Source organism: Saccoglossus kowalevskii, chromosome 15 (genome assembly GCF_978046115.1).
Source record: "Saccoglossus kowalevskii chromosome 15, keSacKowa6.1, whole genome shotgun sequence".
Taxonomy (NCBI): domain Eukaryota; kingdom Metazoa; phylum Hemichordata; class Enteropneusta; family Harrimaniidae; genus Saccoglossus; species Saccoglossus kowalevskii.
Genome location: NC_140655.1, coordinates 34,581,150 through 34,601,096, shown reverse-complemented (window position 1 = coordinate 34,601,096; position 19,947 = coordinate 34,581,150). Strand labels below are relative to the sequence as shown.

Below are 19,947 nucleotides of genomic sequence, written 5' to 3'. Positions count from 1 at the left end.
TTCTAACCACACCAAAGTGGCTCTATTCTAACCATACCAAAGTGGCTCTATTCTAACCATACCAAAGTGGCTCTATTCTAACCATACCAAGGTGACTCTATTCTTACCATACCAAAGTGGCTCTATTCTAACCATATCAAAGTGGCTCTATTCTAACCATATCAAAGTGGCTCTATTCTAACCATACCAAAGTGGCTCTATTCTAACCACACCAAAGTGGCTCTATTCTAACCATACCAAAGTGGCTTTATTCTAACCATACCAAAGTGGCTCTATTCTTACCATACCAAAGTGGCTCTATTCTAACCATACCAAAATGGCTCTATTCTAACCATACCAAAGTGGCTCTATTTTAACCATACCAAAGTGGCTCTATTTTATCCATACCAAAGTGGCTCTATTCTAACCATACCAAAGTGGCTCTATTCTAACCACACCAAAGTGGCTCTATTCTAACCACACCAAAGTGGCTCTATTCTAACCACACCATAGTGGCTCTATTGTAACCATACCAAAGTGGCTCTATTCTAACCATACCAAAGTGGCTCTATTCTAACCATACCAAAGTGGCTCTATTCTAACCATACCACAGTGGCTCTATTCTAACCATACCACAGTGGCTCTATTCTAACCATACCACAGTGGCTCTATTCTAACCATACCAAAGTGGCTCTATTCTAACCATACCAAAGTGGCTCTATTCTAACCACACCAAAGAGGCTCTATTCTTACAATACCAAAGTGGCTCTATTCTAACCATACCAAAGTGGATTCTTACCATACCAAAGTGGCTCTATTCTTACCATACCAAAGTGGCTCTATTCTTACCATACCAAAGTGGCTCTATTCTAACCATACTAAAGTGGCTCTATTCTAACCATACCAAAGTGGCTCTATTCTAACCATACCAAAGTGGCTCTATTCTAACCATACCAAAGTGGCTCTATTCTTACCATACCAAAGTGGTTCTATTCTTACCATACCAAAGTGGCTCTATTCTTACCATACCAAAGTGGCTCTATTCTAACCATACCAAAGTGGCTCTATTCTAGCCACACCAAAGTGGCTCTATTCTAACCATACCAAAGTGGCTCTATTCTAACCATACCAAAGTGGCTCTATTCTAACCATACCAAAGTGGCTCTATTCTAACCATACCAAAGTGGCTCTATTCTAACCATACCAAAGTGGCTCTATTCTTACCACACCAAAGTGGCTCTATTCTAACCATACCAAAGTGGCTCTATTCTTACCATACCAAAGTGGCTCTATTCTTACCATACCAAAGTGGCTCTATTCTAACCATACCAAAGTGGCTCTATTCTAACCATACCAAAGTGGCTCTATTCTTACCACACCAACGTGGCTCTATTCTAACCATAACAAAGTGGCTCTATTCTAACCGCACCAAAGTGGCTCAATTCTAGCCATACCAAAGTGGCTGTATTCTAACCATACCAAAGTGGCTCGATTCTAACCATACCAAAGTGGCTCTATTCTAACCATACCAAAGTGGCTCTATTCTAACCATACCAAAGTGGCTCGATTCTAACCATACCAAAGTGGCTCTATTCTAACCATACCAAAGTGGCTCTATTCTAACCATACCAAAGTGGCTCTATTCTAACCATACCAAAGTGGCTCTATTCTAACCATATCAAAGTGGCTCTATTCTAACCACACCAAAGTGACTCTATTCTAACCATACCAAAGTGGCTCTATTCTAACCATACCAAAGTGGCTCTATTCTAACCATACCAAAGTGGCTCTATTCTAACCATACCAAAGTGGCCCTATTCTAACCATACCAAAGTGGCTCTATTCTTACCATACCAAAGTGGCTCTATTCTTACCATACCAAAGTGGCTCTATTCTTACCATACCAAAGTGGCTCTATTCTAACCACACCAAAGTGGCTCTATTCTAACCATACCAAAGTGGCTCCATTCTAAACATACCAAAGTGGCTCTATTCTAACCACACCAAAGTGGCTATATTCTAACCATACCAAAGTGGCTCTATTCTAACCATACCAAAGTGGCTCTATTCTTACCATACCAAAGTGGCTCTATTCTTACCATACCAAAGTGGCTCTATTCTTACCATACCAAAGTGGCTCTATTCTTACCATACCAAAGTGGCTCTATTCTTACCACACCAAAGTGGCTCTATTCTAACCATACCAAAGTGGCTCTATTCTAACCATACCAAAGTGGTTCTATTCTTACCATACCAAAGTGGCTCTATTCTAACCACACCAAAGTGGCTCTATTCTAACCATACCAAAGTGGCTCTATTCTAACCATACCAAAGTGGCTCTATTCTAACCATACCAAAGTGGCTCTATCCTAACCATACCAAAGTGGCTCTATTCTTACCATACCAAAGTGGCTCTATTCTTACCATACCAAAGTGGCTCTATTCTAACCACACCAAAGTGGCTCTATTCTAACCATACCAAAGTGGCTCTATTCTAACCATACCAAAGTGGCTCTATTCTAACCATATCAAAGTGGCTCTATTCTAACCACACCAAAGTGGCTATATTCTAACCATACCAAAGTGGCTCTATTCTAACCATACCAAAGTGGCTCTATTCTAACCATACCAGAGTGGCTCTATTCTAACCATACCAAAGTGGCTCTATTCTTACCACACCAAAGTGGCTCTATTCTTACCATACCAAAGTGGCTTTATTCTTACCATACCAAAGTGGCTCTATTCTTACCATACCAAGTGGCTCTATTCTTACCATACCAAAGTGGCTCTATTCTTACCACACCAAAGTGGCTCTATTCTAACCATACCAAAGTGGCTCTATTCTAACCATACCAAAGTGGTTCTATTCTTACCATACCAAAGTGGCTCTATTCTTACCATACCAAAGTGGCTCTATTCTAACCATATCAAAGTGGCTCTATTCTTAACATACCAAAGTGGCTCTATTCTTACCATACCAAAGTGGCTCTATTCTTACCATACCAAAGTGGCTCTATTCTTACCATACCAAAGTGGCTCTATTCTAACCATACCAAAGTGGCTCTATTCTAACCATACCAAAGTGGCTCTATTCTAACCATACCAAAGTGGCTCTATTCTAACCATACCAAAGTGGCTCTATTCTAACCATACCAAAGTGGCTCTATTTTAACCATACCAAAGTGGCTCTATTCTAACCATACCAAAGTGGCTCTATTCTAACCATACCAAAGTGGCTCTATTCTTACCACACCAAAGTGGCTCTATTCTAACCATACCAAAGTGGCTCTATTCTAACCATACCAAAGTGGCTCTATTCTAACCATACCAAAGTGGCTCCATTCTAACCATACCAAAGTGGCTCTATTCTAACCATATCAAAGTGGCTCTATTCTAACCATACCAAAGTGGCTCTATTCTTACCATACCAAAGTGGCTCTATTCTAACCATACCAAAGTGGCTCTATTCTTACCATACCAAAGTGGCTCTATTCTTACCATACCAAAGTGGCTCTATTCTAACCACACCAAAGTGGCTCTATTCTAACCATACCAAAGTGGCTCTATTCTAACCATACCAAAGTGGCTCTATTCTAACCATACCAAAGTGGCTCTATTCTAACCACACCAAAGTGGCTCTATTCTAACCATACCAAAGTGGCTCTATTCTAACCATACCAAAGTGGCTCTATTCTAACCATACCAAGGTGACTCTATTCTTACCATACCAAAGTGGCTCTATTCTAACCATATCAAAGTGGCTCTATTCTAACCATATCAAAGTGGCTCTATTCTAACCATACCAAAGTGGCTCTATTCTAACCACACCAAAGTGGCTCCATTCTAACCATACCAAAGTGGCTTTATTCTAACCATACCAAAGTGGCTCTATTCTTACCATACCAAAGTGGCTCTATTCTAACCATACCAAAATGGCTCTATTCTAACCATACCAAAGTGGCTCTATTTTAACCATACCAAAGTGGCTCTATTTTATCCATACCAAAGTGGCTCTATTCTAACCATACCAAAGTGGCTCTATTCTAACCACACCAAAGTGGCTCTATTCTAACCACACCAAAGTGGCTCTATTCTAACCACACCATAGTGGCTCTATTGTAACCATACCAAAGTGGCTCTATTCTAACCATACCAAAGTGGCTCTATTCTAACCATACCAAAGTGGCTCTATTCTAACCATACCACAGTGGCTCTATTCTAACCATACCACAGTGGCTCTATTCTAACCATACCACAGTGGCTCTATTCTAACCATACCAAAGTGGCTCTATTCTAACCATACCAAAGTGGCTCTATTCTAACCACACCAAAGAGGCTCTATTCTTACAATACCAAAGTGGCTCTATTCTAACCATACCAAAGTGGATTCTTACCATACCAAAGTGGCTCTATTCTTACCATACCAAAGTGGCTCTATTCTTACCATACCAAAGTGGCTCTATTCTAACCATACTAAAGTGGCTCTATTCTAACCATACCAAAGTGGCTCTATTCTAACCATACCAAAGTGGCTCTATTCTAACCATACCAAAGTGGCTCTATTCTTACCATACCAAAGTGGTTCTATTCTTACCATACCAAAGTGGCTCTATTCTTACCATACCAAAGTGGCTCTATTCTAACCATACCAAAGTGGCTCTATTCTAGCCACACCAAAGTGGCTCTATTCTAACCATACCAAAGTGGCTCTATTCTAACCATACCAAAGTGGCTCTATTCTAACCATACCAAAGTGGCTCTATTCTAACCATACCAAAGTGGCTCTATTCTAACCATACCAAAGTGGCACTATTCTTACCACACCAAAGTGGCTCTATTCTAACCATACCAAAGTGGCTCTATTCTTACCATACCAAAGTGGCTCTATTCTTACCATACCAAAGTGGCTCTATTCTAACCATACCAAAGTGGCTCTATTCTAACCATACCAAAGTGGCTCTATTCTTACCACACCAACGTGGCTCTATTCTAACCATAACAAAGTGGCTCTATTCTAACCGCACCAAAGTGGCTCAATTCTAGCCATACCAAAGTGGCTGTATTCTAACCATACCAAAGTGGCTCGATTCTAACCATACCAAAGTGGCTCTATTCTAACCATACCAAAGTGGCTCTATTCTAACCATACCAAAGTGGCTCGATTCTAACCATACCAAAGTGGCTCTATTCTAACCATACCAAAGTGGCTCTATTCTAACCATACCAAAGTGGCTCTATTCTAACCATACCAAAGTGGCTCTATTCTAACCATATCAAAGTGGCTCTATTCTAACCACACCAAAGTGACTCTATTCTAACCATACCAAAGTGGCTCTATTCTAACCATACCAAAGTGGCTCTATTCTAACCATACCAAAGTGGCTCTATTCTAACCATACCAAAGTGGCCCTATTCTAACCATACCAAAGTGGCTCTATTCTTACCATACCAAAGTGGCTCTATTCTTACCATACCAAAGTGGCTCTATTCTTACCATACCAAAGTGGCTCTATTCTAACCACACCAAAGTGGCTCTATTCTAACCATACCAAAGTGGCTCCATTCTAAACATACCAAAGTGGCTCTATTCTAACCACACCAAAGTGGCTATATTCTAACCATACCAAAGTGGCTCTATTCTAACCATACCAAAGTGGCTCTATTCTTACCATACCAAAGTGGCTCTATTCTTACCATACCAAAGTGGCTCTATTCTTACCATACCAAAGTGGCTCTATTCTTACCATACCAAAGTGGCTCTATTCTTACCACACCAAAGTGGCTCTATTCTAACCATACCAAAGTGGCTCTATTCTAACCATACCAAAGTGGTTCTATTCTTACCATACCAAAGTGGCTCTATTCTAACCACACCAAAGTGGCTCTATTCTAACCATACCAAAGTGGCTCTATTCTAACCATACCAAAGTGGCTCTATTCTAACCATACCAAAGTGGCTCTATCCTAACCATACCAAAGTGGCTCTATTCTTACCATACCAAAGTGGCTCTATTCTTACCATACCAAAGTGGCTCTATTCTAACCACACCAAAGTGGCTCTATTCTAACCATACCAAAGTGGCTCTATTCTAACCATACCAAAGTGGCTCTATTCTAACCATATCAAAGTGGCTCTATTCTAACCACACCAAAGTGGCTATATTCTAACCATACCAAAGTGGCTCTATTCTAACCATACCAAAGTGGCTCTATTCTAACCATACCAGAGTGGCTCTATTCTAACCATACCAAAGTGGCTCTATTCTTACCACACCAAAGTGGCTCTATTCTTACCATACCAAAGTGGCTTTATTCTTACCATACCAAAGTGGCTCTATTCTTACCATACCAAGTGGCTCTATTCTTACCATACCAAAGTGGCTCTATTCTTACCACACCAAAGTGGCTCTATTCTAACCATACCAAAGTGGCTCTATTCTAACCATACCAAAGTGGTTCTATTCTTACCATACCAAAGTGGCTCTATTCTTACCATACCAAAGTGGCTCTATTCTAACCATATCAAAGTGGCTCTATTCTTAACATACCAAAGTGGCTCTATTCTTACCATACCAAAGTGGCTCTATTCTTACCATACCAAAGTGGCTCTATTCTTACCATACCAAAGTGGCTCTATTCTAACCATACCAAAGTGGCTCTATTCTAACCATACCAAAGTGGCTCTATTCTAACCATACCAAAGTGGCTCTATTCTAACCATACCAAAGTGGCTCTATTCTAACCATACCAAAGTGGCTCTATTTTAACCATACCAAAGTGGCTCTATTCTAACCATACCAAAGTGGCTCTATTCTAACCATACCAAAGTGGCTCTATTCTTACCACACCAAAGTGGCTCTATTCTAACCATACCAAAGTGGCTCTATTCTAACCATACCAAAGTGGCTCTATTCTAACCATACCAAAGTGGCTCCATTCTAACCATACCAAAGTGGCTCTATTCTAACCATATCAAAGTGGCTCTATTCTAACCACACCAAAGTGGCTATATTCTAACCATACCAAAGTGGCTCTATTCTAACCATACCAAAGTGGCTCTATTCTTACCATACCAAAGTGGCTCTATTCTTACCATACCAAAGTGGCTCTATTCTTACCATACCAAAGTGGCTCTATTCTTACCATACCAAAGTGGCTCTATTCTTACCACACCAAAGTGGCTCTATTCTAACCATACCAAAGTGGCTCTATTCTTACCATACCAAAGTGGCTCTATTCTAACCATACCAAAGTGGCTCTATTCTAACCATACCAAAGTGGCTCTATTCTAAACACACCAAAGTTGCTCTATTCTTACCATACCAAAATGGCTCTATTCTAACCATACCAAAGTGGCTCTATTCTAACCATACCAAAGTGGCTCTATTCTAACCACACCAAAGTGGCTCTATTCTAACCATACCAAAGTGGCTTTATTCTAACCATACCAAAGTGGCTCTATTCTTACCATACCAAAGTGGCTCTATTCTAACCATACCAAAATGGCTCTATTCTAACCATACCAAAGTGGCTCTATTTTAACCATACCAAAGTGGCTCTATTTTATCCATACCAAAGTGGCTCTATTCTAACCATACCAAAGTGGCTCTATTCTAACCACACCAAAGTGGCTCTATTCTAACCACACCAAAGTGGCTCTATTCTAACCACACCATAGTGGCTCTATTGTAACCATACCAAAGTGGCTCTATTCTAACCATACCAAAGTGGCTCTATTCTAACCATACCAAAGTGGCTCTATTCTAACCATACCACAGTGGCTCTATTCTAACCATACCACAGTGGCTCTATTCTAACCATACCACAGTGGCTCTATTCTAACCATACCAAAGTGGCTCTATTCTAACCATACCAAAGTGGCTCTATTCTAACCACACCAAAGAGGCTCTATTCTTACAATACCAAAGTGGCTCTATTCTAACCATACCAAAGTGGATTCTTACCATACCAAAGTGGCTCTGTTCATACCATACCAAAGTGGCTCTATTCTTACCATACCAAAGTGGCTCTATTCTAACCATACTAAAGTGGCTCTATTCTAACCATACCAAAGTGGCTCTATTCTAACCATACCAAAGTGGCTCTATTCTAACCATACCAAAGTGGCTCTATTCTTACCATACCAAAGTGGTTCTATTCTTACCATACCAAAGTGGCTCTATTCTTACCATACCGAAGTGGCTCTATTCTTACCATACCAAAGTGGCTCTATTCTAACCATACCAAAGTGGCTCTATTCTAGCCACACCAAAGTGGCTCTATTCTAACCATACCAAAGTGGCTCTATTCTAACCATACCAAAGTGGCTCTATTCTAACCATACCAAAGTGGCTCTATTCTAACCATACCAAAGTGGCTCTATTCTAACCATACCAAAGTGGCTCTATTCTTACCACACCAAAGTGGCTCTATTCTAACCATACCAAAGTGGCTCTATTCTTACCATACCAAAGTGGCTCTATTCTTACCATACCAAAGTGGCTCTATTCTAACCATACCAAAGTGGCTCTATTCTAACCATACCAAAGTGGCTCTATTCTTACCACACCAACGTGGCTCTATTCTAACCATAACAAAGTGGCTCTATTCTAACCGCACCAAAGTGGCTCAATTCTAGCCATACCAAAGTGGCTGTACTCTAACCATACCAAAGTGGCTCGATTCTAACCATACCAAAGTGGCTCTATTCTAACCATACCAAAGTGGCTCTATTCTAACCATACCAAAGTGGCTCGATTCTAACCATACCAAAGTGGCTCTATTCTAACCATACCAAAGTGGCTCTATTCTAACCATACCAAAGTGGCTCTATTCTAACCATACCAAAGTGGCTCTATTCTAACCATATCAAAGTGGCTCTATTCTAACCACACCAAAGTGACTCTATTCTAACCATACCAAATTGGCTCTATTCTAACCATACCAAAGTGGCTCTATTCTAACCATACCAAAGTGGCTCTATTCTAACCATACCAAAGTGGCCCTATTCTAACCATACCAAAGTGGCTCTATTCTAACCATACCAAAGTGGCTCTATTCTAACCATACCAAAGTGGCTCTATTCTAACCATACCAAAGTGGCTCTATTCTAACCATACCAAAGTGGCTCTATTTTAACCATACCAAAGTGGCTCTATTCTAACCATACCAAAGTGGCTCTATTCTAACCATACCAAAGTGGCTCTATTCTTACCACACCAAAGTGGCTCTATTCTAACCATACCAAAGTGGCTCTATTCTAACCATACCAAAGTGGCTCTATTCTAACCATACCAAAGTGGCTCCATTCTAACCATACCAAAGTGGCTCTATTCTAACCATATCAAAGTGGCTCTATTCTAACCACACCAAAGTGGCTATATTCTAACCATACCAAAGTGGCTCTATTCTAACCATACCAAAGTGGCTCTATTCTTACCATACCAAAGTGGCTCTATTCTTACCATACCAAAGTGGCTCTATTCTTACCATACCAAAGTGGCTCTATTCTTACCATACCAAAGTGGCTCTATTCTTACCACACCAAAGTGGCTCTATTCTAACCATACCAAAGTGGCTCTATTCTTACCATACCAAAGTGGCTCTATTCTAACCATACCAAAGTGGCTCTATTCTAACCATACCAAAGTGGCTCTATTCTAAACACACCAAAGTTGCTCTATTCTTACCATACCAAAATGGCTCTATTCTAACCATACCAAAGTGGCTCTATTCTAACCATACCAAAGTGGCTCTATTCTAACCACACCAAAGTGGCTCTATTCTAACCATACCAAAGTGGCTTTATTCTAACCATACCAAAGTGGCTCTATTCTTACCATACCAAAGTGGCTCTATTCTAACCATACCAAAATGGCTCTATTCTAACCATACCAAAGTGGCTCTATTTTAACCATACCAAAGTGGCTCTATTTTATCCATACCAAAGTGGCTCTATTCTAACCATACCAAAGTGGCTCTATTCTAACCACACCAAAGTGGCTCTATTCTAACCACACCAAAGTGGCTCTATTCTAACCACACCATAGTGGCTCTATTGTAACCATACCAAAGTGGCTCTATTCTAACCATACCAAAGTGGCTCTATTCTAACCATACCAAAGTGGCTCTATTCTAACCATACCACAGTGGCTCTATTCTAACCATACCACAGTGGCTCTATTCTAACCATACCACAGTGGCTCTATTCTAACCATACCAAAGTGGCTCTATTCTAACCATACCAAAGTGGCTCTATTCTAACCACACCAAAGAGGCTCTATTCTTACAATACCAAAGTGGCTCTATTCTAACCATACCAAAGTGGATTCTTACCATACCAAAGTGGCTCTGTTCATACCATACCAAAGTGGCTCTATTCTTACCATACCAAAGTGGCTCTATTCTAACCATACTAAAGTGGCTCTATTCTAACCATACCAAAGTGGCTCTATTCTAACCATACCAAAGTGGCTCTATTCTAACCATACCAAAGTGGCTCTATTCTTACCATACCAAAGTGGTTCTATTCTTACCATACCAAAGTGGCTCTATTCTTACCATACCGAAGTGGCTCTATTCTTACCATACCAAAGTGGCTCTATTCTAACCATACCAAAGTGGCTCTATTCTAGCCACACCAAAGTGGCTCTATTCTAACCATACCAAAGTGGCTCTATTCTAACCATACCAAAGTGGCTCTATTCTAACCATACCAAAGTGGCTCTATTCTAACCATACCAAAGTGGCTCTATTCTAACCATACCAAAGTGGCTCTATTCTTACCACACCAAAGTGGCTCTATTCTAACCATACCAAAGTGGCTCTATTCTTACCATACCAAAGTGGCTCTATTCTTACCATACCAAAGTGGCTCTATTCTAACCATACCAAAGTGGCTCTATTCTAACCATACCAAAGTGGCTCTATTCTTACCACACCAACGTGGCTCTATTCTAACCATAACAAAGTGGCTCTATTCTAACCGCACCAAAGTGGCTCAATTCTAGCCATACCAAAGTGGCTGTACTCTAACCATACCAAAGTGGCTCGATTCTAACCATACCAAAGTGGCTCTATTCTAACCATACCAAAGTGGCTCTATTCTAACCATACCAAAGTGGCTCGATTCTAACCATACCAAAGTGGCTCTATTCTAACCATACCAAAGTGGCTCTATTCTAACCATACCAAAGTGGCTCTATTCTAACCATACCAAAGTGGCTCTATTCTAACCATATCAAAGTGGCTCTATTCTAACCACACCAAAGTGACTCTATTCTAACCATACCAAATTGGCTCTATTCTAACCATACCAAAGTGGCTCTATTCTAACCATACCAAAGTGGCTCTATTCTAACCATACCAAAGTGGCCCTATTCTAACCATACCAAAGTGGCTCTATTCTAACCATACCAAAGTGGCTCTATTCTTACCATACCAAAGTGGCTCTATTCTTACCATACCAAAGTGGCTCTATTCTAACCACACCAAAGTGGCTCTATTCTAACCATACCAAAGTGGCTCCATTCTAAACATACCAAAGTGGCTCTATTCTAACCACACCAAAGTGGCTATATTCTAACCATACCAAAGTGGCTCTATTCTAACCATACCAAAGTGGCTCTATTCTTACCATACCAAAGTGGCTCTATTCTTACCATACCAAAGTGGCTCTATTCTTACCATACCAAAGTGGCTCTATTCTTACCATACCAAAGTGGCTCTATTCTTACCACACCAAAGTGGCTCTATTCTAACCATACCAAAGTGGCTCTATTCTAACCATACCAAAGTGGTTCTATTCTTACCATACCAAAGTGGCTCTATTCTAACCACACCAAAGTGGCTCTATTCTAACCATACCAAAGTGGCTCTATTCTAACCATACCAAAGTGGCTCTATTCTAACCATACCAAAGTGGCTCTATCCTAACCATACCAAAGTGGCTCTATTCTTACCATACCAAAGTGGCTCTATTCTTACCATACCAAAGTGGCTCTATTCTAACCACACCAAAGTGGCTCTATTCTAACCATACCAAAGTGGCTCTATTCTAACCATACCAAAGTGGCTCTATTCTAACCATATCAAAGTGGCTCTATTCTAACCACACCAAAGTGGCTATATTCTAACCATACCAAAGTGGCTCTATTCTAACCATACCAAAGTGGCTCTATTCTAACCATACCAGAGTGGCTCTATTCTAACCATACCAAAGTGGCTCTATTCTTACCACACCAAAGTGGCTCTATTCTTACCATACCAAAGTGGCTTTATTCTTACCATACCAAAGTGGCTCTATTCTTACCATACCAAAGTGGCTCTATTCTTACCATACCAAAGTGGCTCTATTCTTACCACACCAAAGTGGCTCTATTCTAACCATACCAAAGTGGCTCTATTCTAACCATACCAAAGTGGTTCTATTCTTACCATACCAAAGTGGCTCTATTCTTACCATACCAAAGTGGCTCTATTCTAACCATATCAAAGTGGCTCTATTCTTAACATACCAAAGTGGCTCTATTCTTACCATACCAAAGTGGCTCTATTCTTACCATACCAAAGTGGCTCTATTCTTACCATACCAAAGTGGCTCTATTCTAACCATACCAAAGTGGCTCTATTCTAACCATACCAAAGTGGCTCTATTCTAACCATACCAAAGTGGCTCTATTCTAACCATACCAAAGTGGCTCTATTCTAACCATACCAAAGTGGCTCTATTTTAACCATACCAAAGTGGCTCTATTCTAACCATACCAAAGTGGCTCTATTCTAACCATACCAAAGTGGCTCTATTCTTACCACACCAAAGTGGCTCTATTCTAACCATACCAAAGTGGCTCTATTCTAACCATACCAAAGTGGCTCTATTCTAACCATACCAAAGTGGCTCCATTCTAACCATACCAAAGTGGCTCTATTCTAACCATATCAAAGTGGCTCTATTCTAACCACACCAAAGTGGCTATATTCTAACCATACCAAAGTGGCTCTATTCTAACCATACCAAAGTGGCTCTATTCTTACCATACCAAAGTGGCTCTATTCTTACCATACCAAAGTGGCTCTATTCTTACCATACCAAAGTGGCTCTATTCTTACCATACCAAAGTGGCTCTATTCTTACCACACCAAAGTGGCTCTATTCTAACCATACCAAAGTGGCTCTATTCTTACCATACCAAAGTGGCTCTATTCTAACCATACCAAAGTGGCTCTATTCTAACCATACCAAAGTGGCTCTATTCTAAACACACCAAAGTTGCTCTATTCTTACCATACCAAAATGGCTCTATTCTAACCATACCAAAGTGGCTCTATTCTAACCATACCAAAGTGGCTCTATTCTAACCATACCAAAGTGGCTCTATTCTAACCATACCAAAGTGGCTCTATTCTAACCATACCAAAGTGTCTCTATTCTAACCATACCAAAGTGCTCTATTCTAACCATACCAAAGTGGCTCTATTCTAACAATACCAATGTGGCTCTATTCTTACCATACCAAAGTGGCTCTATTCTAATCATACCAAAGTGGCTCTATTCTAACCACACCAAAGTGCGACTCAAATCGTTTAGAATTTTATTTTTGTCAAGGCTATCAAGATGTGAGTGTAACATATCGACAAAGTTTGAAAATGGTAGTGGCTATAACATCAGTAATACATTCGATAAATACCAGTGAAGAATTCGCTTGATGTGCAAACACACACGATTGTACACATATGCAATTCATTCACCGTACTCGACCGCCTACAGCTCCCAGTGTCCTCAACTCATATAATCAGGATTTTTTTATGGGTGGGCGCTTACCCGAGTACCCCCCCCCCCTCGGAAAAAAGTGCAAATGACAATTTTAATTCACCATGTGACAGATTGAGTGTGATATTACGTCTTTGAGGGAAAATAAAATTACGAAATTAGGTGCGTCGTCATTGACAATGAAGAAACAGAAATGGTCAAATATGCACATTTTATTACAATATTAATTACGTACCACCCGAATTTACGAGACTAAAAATATTGGAGTCTGTTGAAGTCTGTTATTATCTAATCAATTATAAATAAAACGTAGTGCATATGAAAAAACGTTGCCTGTACAACTGAAGTATCAAGAATTACGAAATGGCAGTATAATCAGTGTTAATAAAAATATGCGTATACCCGCATGGATTTGAAGATATCATATACTTCACTATTTGGATTCTTACACGAATGCATAACAATAATCCGCAAATAGCTTTTGTGCATAAATACTGTATTAAATTTATCCGAGATCGGCAATTATTATTTTGAATTAGTCTCGTCAACAATGCTTCAATGATGTAAGCATATTGACAACCATATTGCCAATATTGTTACATGTTGCCACTTCAAAAGTCCCGAAATAATAAATTATGGAACCATAGCAACTAGATTAAATAGTACCATGGATACAGAATATACAGTTCGAAATATGGAGTAACTTTGCTAACTAATGAATGCATTATATAATACGAACAATACATCAGCATTTTTCAATTGTAATTAATTATCAGTAATGATAATTAATTGTGGTGATATATCGGATCTGCTTCATTCTGTGCTATGCACTATTTTATGTTAATTAAACATAGAATACGAGTCTAATTGGTCTTGTTTGTTATAAACTCTTGAAAATGTGTTAGTGTATGTGATATGCTGGATTATCACAGATAAATACTGATTTGTCATTTTTTTTTCAAAATGTCCGAACATGCTTATGAATAAATCTCTAAAGTAAAAGTTTTCAGTTATTTGACGGACAAATATTGATTTTTTTCTCATAAGAGATTAATAATTATCCACTCACATAATATTAAAACTATTGTAATGTATCTCAATAAAATAATACAGAATTTTGAAAAAAAATATTCTTTCGAATATTTCATTACTTTTCATTACATTTCATTAAAATGGCAACTCTAAAAAGTAATAAAAACAGCTCATTTTACTTTCTTTATACGCAATTGTGATGTATTGTGAACGACATGGAGACACGAATACTCTTTATCACAAGTTTCTTGTACATCTCATAGATAATGAGCGGAACCGGGGCATTTCGTATGCTAATTTTATTTTGTTGGTCAGGACTATTCAGTATTTCAAAGTAAGTAAGTAAGTAAATAGTGAAATTGTCTGAAACAAAAACCTTGTTCACATGTCGATTGTGGTTTGGATATGCGTGCGCTATCGAATGAAAAGATGAATACGAGTATGAATACAAAGTAACTAACATTCAAATATGAGACTTGACACCAATCAACACCTGGAAACACCAGCCAACACCAAGGTAGAAAGTTAAATGTAAACAATATATACAGTTCAGTGGTCAAAAACAGTTGTATGAACAACCTGAAACATTGAAACACGTGCGTAGTACAAACATAATGGTTCAGGCCACACAATAAACATAGTTTTCGTTGATATGTTGGGATGGGAGGATGTACGTATCTTTCAGGGGGCATATATTAATATACATAATGTATACGTATCAGGTCATTTTGACGGCATAATTACATGAATGATAATTCAAAGAATCCAACGTTCAAACAATGTTTATGTGAGCAGATTGATAAGAGTGTAACACGAACTTAACATTGATACACTGATTCCAAATGACGAACCAATTACCGAAACAAATTCTCTGCCTGAAACACATTTGCCAGACGTCAATGGACGCTATCCAGTGACGCAAAATCTGTAAACAGTGTGCCTATTAAGATATTGAATATTCAATTACCGACTACAAGTAAACGGTTATTACACACATCATCATTCGTTCTGTCACTTTGGGATTATTAACTGTGGAGAAGTTATTTATTTAAGTAATGGTTGGCATTGGTTTACTAATCACCTTGTGTAGTGACTACATTGTAAGAGTGTGTATGTGCTCAGTCAGTATTAGTCTAATCAGGTCTGATCAACCAAACATTGCTGGAAATAGTAATCAACAGAGTGGTGTACCTATAAACAATATCGAACCAACCTAACCCAACATTGAAGTGGACAATTGGTCGCACTACTTACCTGTGTGTACAGCAGAGTGTGTTTAGCTGAATTGATTTGCACAGAAGTGAGTACGACTTAGCTACTTAGCTTCAATTAATTTATAAGGGACCAAACATATCATCCAGGCTGCTATTGGCTCATATACTTGATTACATCATACTGTTACATCCGCTTAGGTGGTCCCTTAATTTGCTGTGTGCAGACTTTTACAGCTGTTCCAGTAACAAAGTCGAGATTGCTTTCAAGTATATCACAACTTACAGCATGTTTATTTGCCAGGTTGCAAAAAACTAAGTGAGTGGTTTCTCTCACCATGGTACGATAATGTATCCAAGCAAACACAGTTTATTATAACTACGAGACCCAACGGTAGGTATGGAGCTATCGTTCAATATGCACGTCAAAACCTGAATATTACACAGCGCTTTCATTCATGGGTTCAACTACATTTGAGTTGATTGTGTTTACCATTACCATCACGTCTTGTCAGGCTGTGATTTGTAGTGAATATTAACAAAGCGTTCGAACCCTCCATCTGTACCATAGCGATATCACGTACGCACATTTATTTGAAAAAAAAACTTAACAACAAAAATGTCAATTTTAAATAATTTCAAGAAAAGAATAATGATACCGAACAAAAAAGAATGGTTTAGAAGAAGACACTGGATAAAACCGGATGTAGTTCCGCTATATACCAATATTCTACTGTAAATAATAAAAAGACATTGTTACTAAAGACTATTTTCTAAATAGCGTTGTTGTTGCTTCATCTGTACATTTCACGGCTAGTTGAACCCAGACAATCGGTAATTGATTAGTTAGCGTATTTATCATACTTAAATATGATATAGTTGTCAGAATTGTGGTTACTGTGATAAAGAAATGTACACGCAAATCTCACGTCTCGTTGTAACACAGGCACTCAAAAAAATATTTTTTTTTATGTGAATGCTTGAACGATGTTAATATCATCATTAATGAATATTTGAAATTTCCTATGTTGATAAGTGGCTATTGGCAATGTGGCGTAAATCTATGTAAATGCCAGTGTTTGGCATCGTGTTATTGGTATCAAGTTAAATTTAGCTTTTGTTGACAGTCAACGTGTGGTCAGGTAGCTGTGTTGTCAAATTTCAGTGATCAGATTTAGATGAAGCTGGGCAGTCATCTACCACGGAATAGCAAGAGCTTATTATGTTTGCGTACAGATCCGTTTATTAGAAAATGGGATGGGATTCTCGTTTTATTGATATCGGCGCTCAAATCAATGTGAAACTCAGCAGTAATATATGTAATATGCGAAAGGTTTTTATTTTTTTATACCGTATTTTCATTGCGCGATTTTTTTTTCAGTTTTTTGACCGTTGATTCAGCGATTCTTGTTAATTGTTTAGCGAGTCCGTGGAGATACGTCGAAATTACAAACAATGGTTTTCTTCTAATTGATTGCTATGTTTGGACAGCCTAGCATCTTATTTTCACGTGGTTGTGTGATACATTTTTTATTGTAAGGTATTATATAACCGTTTTGAAACATAAAAACATGAAGCACAGTTTACATTTATTGATAGTTGATACCGTGTCATATGAATATTATTTGGGGTTCGCCCCTAAATAATTAGTAATACTGTTGTAGAAGTTGCTGGAGAAAAACGGCAGGTCGGGTGGTTGGACAAATTTTATATATAGGGAGGTTAAGATTTCACAGAACGTGTACTCACACGAACACCTTTCATAATTTGAAATTGTTCTTAAGATATAATAGACCATGTGTGTTAATGTTCAGCCCAACTTCAACACCTCGGCTGGCGCTGTTACGTTCCATTAAGAATTGTATGAGGTGCGTATTTCTTGTAAATTTGATTGCATTTGAATTGGAATAATTAGTTTTCCATTCAAAATTATAATACAATGTCTAATAACCAGATAGTGATCACATGAGTGAGGACAACTCGACACTGAAGACGATTTGCTGTTGCTGATGTAGGCAAACATAACAAGAACAAAGTTATCCAGTCTATAATAACACAGGGTTTTTCTTTTAAGTTTAATAAAGTTCAGGTAGCGTTATACTTTATTACAATTGTTATTTCCAAGCGAATGATGCTTATCTGATACATATATTAAACCATTCACCTGTTTCATTAGCTTTCTAAAAGACGATGTGTTGCTACAGTGGGACATTGCGAAGTGGAACGATTTCGTTTTAAGGAGGTACATTTTCTCAAACAATGTTTTTATTTTACAACAATAATCTTATTTATATTTATAATTTTAAATTTCAAAGTGAACTATATAACTTTTTTTATATAACTGTTTGTTTGTTTGTTTTTTCTCTTATTTACATGAATCTGAATCACATCTATGTTAGATTTGGTCATTTATTAACTGATCTTGCCATTCCAGAAAAAAATGGCGCAGTACTCTCAAGAAATCGGTGACAGATTCCCTCTCAAAAACAGCAAACAGTGGGTCGACCAACATAACTTCAACGAATTGTTTATTCTACTAATAGGCACCATGTTTGTTTTTTCAATGAAGTTAATGTCAAATATATCAATATTATAATAATGAAACTTGAATCAATGTCATGTCGTTGCTATCATAATAACATTTGTGTGTTTCTATTCCATATTGTAGGACATAAAATGCCAATTAGTTGTGATACCAGATGGAATCATATGCCATCTATTTGGTCCGTTTGAAGGAAGATGACATGATGTAGCAATGCTGAGAGAGAGGGTGATTTATTAACTGACTTGCTGCAGCTACCAAATATACCAGACTGTAGCCCATATATTGTATTTAGTAGGTATTATTCAGATTAATTGTCAAACCTGCTTGTATAGTGGTAATACAGCCGAATTATTTGGACAGACGCCATCTCACAATAAAATTCTGGCATACTACACATTGTTGTTTATCACGAGTATACCTGAACATGTTAAATTTATTGCAGCAATTGAGATTTCAAGATATTTTCAAATCGTTTAAGGAAAAAAGAACAATACACGTTTTTATTATAATTAATATATATCTCAATTCATACAAAATGTAAATAAATATTTTTTTATTTTCAAAATTAATACATATTTATTTTATCGTTCAACATTAAATCGTTATATATTAAATAGGATGACAATATAAAACGATAGACAATTTTAACAATAAACTAAATTGAATTTCTGTTTTATTATATCAAACATGGCTAGTCTCAAAACTGTGTTTTCTTTACTCTTTCTCTTCATCATATTTTTGTTTCCCGAACAGCAACCTCTTTTCCTCAAACTCAATCTTTTTCAATTGAAAAGCTGTCTTTTGTTACAGGTGATTTTCAATGGCTTTCCCGCGTATTTTGGCTTAAAACGCAGCAGCAATAATACTGTACAATTGCAACATATACAGTAACATTATAATTTTACATATAGCATAATCACTGGGGATACGATTTGTCAAATTTCACTATATATAAACAACTTCCTCCTTCCAGTCACATTCTGATGCCCAGTTTTCAAACACACCCCCTACCCTCCATCATGACAATAAAACAGTAGACAACATACAAACGAGTTTCAACAACGTAGTCGAAATGTGTGTAACGCAACAAATACTGTTTCCAAGCTTCAGTATCTTTCTTTGTAAAATAGGTCGGTAGGAGAGCCGTGTACTCCTTTCACCGTCTCCTATCTATGGGTAAACAGGGTGGGCAGCCATTACACATTCTGCAATATGAAACCATTGGCAACGAACCATACAGATTAACAGCTAAAATTTTTCTAAAGAGATCATTATCATGATCGTACAATTTTTGGGTGTATGACATTTTCTGAAAACAAGATTTAAAATAAATTCGCTATATAAATCTATCGAGATATTTAAAATTCAAGATAAAAATTGTCAGTTTGTCTGTGCTTGTAACTGCAGCA

General features: G+C 38.0%; 1 protein-coding gene across 1 annotated transcript in view; it reads right to left on the bottom strand.

Moving 5' to 3' along the window:
• LOC102807916 (uncharacterized) overlaps window positions 1–16,086 on the bottom strand; it is a 69,695-nt gene extending 53,609 nt beyond the window's left edge. The window contains exon 1 of the mRNA XM_085508399.1: window positions 16,037–16,086. The gene's annotated coding sequence lies outside the window, so the exon portion shown is untranslated. The remainder of the gene's footprint in view (window positions 1–16,036) is intronic.
• Window positions 16,087–19,947: the final 3,861 nt, after the last annotated feature.